This window comes from Cloeon dipterum, chromosome X, assembly GCF_949628265.1.
Source record: "Cloeon dipterum chromosome X, ieCloDipt1.1, whole genome shotgun sequence".
NCBI lineage: Eukaryota > Metazoa > Arthropoda > Insecta > Ephemeroptera > Baetidae > Cloeon > Cloeon dipterum.
This window is the reverse complement of record NC_088790.1, coordinates 29711372-29715408: the sequence shown is the minus strand read 5'-3', so window position 1 is coordinate 29715408 and position 4037 is coordinate 29711372. Positions and strand designations below refer to the sequence as shown.

Here is a 4037-nt window from a genome sequence, read left to right as displayed (position 1 = left end):
CTTCCCGCTCCGAGAGGACAGGGATGAAAAGAGCAAAAAAAATGGTATCAAAATGATCCCAGATAAATTGTTTGTCCAACAATATGCCACATGGCTAAGCGGCATATTTTTAAAAACCTCGGCAGTTGCGAAAAAAATTCCGAAAATTTTAGATTTTTTGAACTTTAAAAGTTAATAACTCGGCTCCTGTTGGCTTTTAGCTTTTAACCCTTTTACTTTGCATTGTTATTATTATTCTTTCCTCTGTAACTCGACTGAGAACGGTCATTTTTCTACTTCCTCTACTCTCCCCCCGGAAATGTCTTTAAAACCTCCCGAATGCTCATAATCGACCGGTGTGAGAAAAATTTATGTCCATGTGATTTTAGCGGCATGAACGGACCTCAGCGCACGGTAAAGAAAACACCCGTTGCCCGGTCGACCGCCCAAGAGGTGTGAGCCATGCACTTATTTAATATTTAACCAAATTCAAAACTTTCCAGAAATTGACGAGGAATACTATTGAAATAGTTTAAAGTGTTTTATATATATTATAATTATTTATTCTCTATTCAGATTGAGTAATTTTTTATTGTACCAGGTTATTTATGCTGCACAAATGAAATGCAGATTTTAACGATCGAGATGATTATCTTTTTATTATTTTTCCGACCGAATTTGTTTCACCAGCGGTTTTATTTTAATTGTTCATTTTAAAGAGGAATGATACTGGAAAATAATGGAAAATGCTTGTTGCCAATGCACAAACTCATCCCTTAAGATTCAGTTAAAGCCTAAATTGATTTAAGAACCACTCTAATTTTTTGAGAAAATTTGCTGGAAAGATACTGCGTGCTTTTTAAATGGTAATTGCTGTCTCCTTACTTGAAATCCGATTTAATTTCAAGACCAAGAGTTTCCCCAATAAGTGGCATACGCCGTTGAACAGATCTCGACGAGAGGAAATGGAATATGCCAAGAAAATATGTTCGAGCAATCTAAATTTTGGAGAAAATTGGCAAATTTTGAATTTTTTCTATAGGAAGGTCTTTTTTTATTATTGCAAATTGTTGAACAAATTGTTTAAGGCATCCAACAATTTAAATAATTTTCAATTGTTGCCCAGTATCATTCCACTTTAAATTAATTTAAGAAGGTAGTAAGAAAATGATTATATTACTCCTTCCCAAACTAATACCCGACTGAAAACCAACCTCCGGACAATACGAGCTAGGATTTAATTCAGCTCAAAATAATTTTATTCCATTAATTAATAAAAATAAGCGTACATAATACAATTTTGAAGTAATTTAAGCTTTCAATTAATAATTTAACACTATAAATGTTGTTTGTGATAAAATTAATTAAATTGGCGACAAGAAAAAATGTTATGATTTTATATCCAAGGCTTCAGCGGCTGGCGGCTCAAATAGAACCGGCTGAGTGGCTGGCTGGCTGGTGCGGCGCAGCTGGTTTAGATATCTACTCGCAATGCTTGCATTGGTTCACTTCTCGATTTAGTTTTAGCCTCGACTCTCGAGTTGACGTGGAGAATCATTTCCAACTTGGATTTGAAGTGCTTTTTGCAGCCAAAACGCGGGCACGCCAACGGAAATTCCGGATGCAAGCAACTCACATGAAGCCTCTAGATTATCAATGAGGGAAAAATATTGACGTTTTCTCCAAATTCGCATAAATTTGTTACGTTTCTTTTGAAAATCCTGCTGCATGTGCTGCTCTTTTTCCTCCTAGATGTGAAAGAATGTCGTGCAGCCGTAAATTCCGCGTTTGATGGCTTCTTTGTGCATCACTTTGACGTGATCCAGCAGTAAAACGCCCTCCACTGAAGTCATTTCTCTTCCTAGGGATTTTCTTGTGTATTTGGCCAGATCAACCTCTTCCAACTGCGCCCAACACTGCTCAACATGTCCAGCTGCAAAATTTAAACAATAGAAATCACAGCAGTGATTATTTTAATTAAAAATACCAAATTTCCTGAAGAATCCTCCTGGAGCACCTTAGCGTTTTCATCCAAATCTAAATTTTTCGGCCGCCAAGCAACAGACTCATCTCCAAAGCTAAATAACACGCGTAAAATCAAAATCAAAATTTTAAACTCGTGAATAGAGATCATACTTGGCCTGCCAGATGCAAAAATAGCAGATTTAATCGTCTTTTGCGACCACCTCCGGCAAATTTTCGTCTCTTCCTGTCAGGTTCATGACTCGTGACCATCATGGCCAATTTCCTCAGCCTGACCCTGTCCACCTGCGATGCGAGGACAGCCGTCCGACGTCGGTCGGACACAGTGTCAATATTTGAATGGGAGTGTTTACTTCTCTGACTCGCTGCTGCATCTCTTGACTCCTTTAGTGACACCCTATCCAAGTCCAAGAAAACCTTTCTCCACAAGGTTCTTTCGTTAATTTTCAATGCACAGATGTTCTTCTTCGGTTGGCAGAATTTCTTCACGCAGTTCTTGCTCCTAGCATGGTACTGTGAAGCAAGCGTGGCCATTTACATTCAGCGGTTATCAACAAATCTAACCTATATATTTATGCGGCACAAATTCAACAAGTATATAGGAGATTTAAATGTGCGAGAATATATCTTTTTATTTTTATTTTTTTATGAAATGGGGTTCAGTGCACCCCGTTTCAGAATTTAAAAAAACGCTATTATTAAATATTTCAGGGTTTCAAAGCTGGAATGGGGGTGCAGTGCTGGTTTTGCAGCTGATGTTATTAAAAAGTCGTCAAATTTATAGTACAAAACATGTGAGAAAAGGCTGCATACCTGGCAAACATTTTGTTAAATCTTTACCCAGGAGGGCAAAGCCAATATGTGCATGCCAAAAGTCTAATAAAGATTATTATTATTACTAGAAGCGAGTGACACTTTAAAAAATCGCACTCACATACGCCTTGCACACTGCTGGATACTGTGCCGCCGCACAGTCCTTCATGGCGGGTGGTGCAGCGTTCCACTCCGCAACGACTCGATAAAAAAACGCATTTTGGCCTAACTCTGGTGCGGCTGTTGCAGCCGCGGATGCAGCAGCTCGTCGTCGCGGTGCACGCGGCCCTCGGGGAATGCGCCGTAATCTGTGATGCCACGCACACAGACTCTTCTTGAAAAATTGCAGATTGTTGTACGCAGGTTGGGCCGGCACGGACAGCATCTTCTGCTTATCTAATAAGTGACCCTCACCGTTGGATAGATCTCGGCGAGAGGAATCGAAATATGCCGAGAAAATATGTTCAAGCACTGTAAATTTTGGAGAAAATACGAAAAATTGGAATTTTTACTGTATAGGAAGGTCCTTTTTTATTATTGCAAATTGTTGAACAAATTTTTTATCGATCAATTGTGTATGGCATCCAACAATTCTGATAATTATCAACTGTTGCCCTGTATCATTCCACTTTATACACCGTTGGACAGATCTTGACATTCTTGACAAGAGGAATCGAAATATGCCAAGAAAATATGTTCAAACACTTAAAGTGGAATGATACTGGGCAACAAATAAAAATTATTTGAATTGTTGGATGCCGATAAACAATTTGTTCAACAATTTCCAATAGTAAAAAAGGAATTTCCTACAATAAAAATTCAAATTTTGCCAATTTTCTCCAAAATTTAGAGTGCTTGAACATATTTTCTTTGCATATTCCGATTCGTCTCGTCGAGATCTGTCCAACGATGTATGCCACTTATTGGGGTAACTCTTGGTTTTGAAATTAAATCGGATTTCAAGTAAGGAGACAGCCATTGCCATTTGAAAAGCACGCTAACTTTCCAGCCAATTTTCTCAAAAAATTACAGTGCTTCTTAGGTCAATTTAGGCTTTAACTGAATCCTAAGGGACGAGTTTATGCATTGGCAACAAGCATTTTCCAGGCTTTAATCATTAAATTAAATGCTTCCTCTTTGAAGTTTGCATTGTAGCAACCATACTTTTGAAGATTTGTTCGCATGACCTTTAGACTTTAGGGCGTAAAGATCTTTGACCTTCGCATATCATAGGGTCGTATAATTATGCTCATTGTGAGTGG

General features: G+C 38.2%; 1 long non-coding RNA gene across 1 annotated transcript; it reads right to left on the bottom strand.

Annotated features, from left to right (window-relative positions):
- Nucleotides 1-1443: 1443 nt before the first annotated feature.
- LOC135947351 (uncharacterized) lies at nucleotides 1444-2405 on the bottom strand. The gene is made up of 3 exons (XR_010575619.1): nucleotides 2116-2405; nucleotides 1967-2057; nucleotides 1444-1912 (listed from the first exon to the last, which is right to left on the bottom strand). It is a non-coding gene; the product is annotated as an uncharacterized LOC135947351 (long non-coding RNA).
- Nucleotides 2406-4037: the final 1632 nt, after the last annotated feature.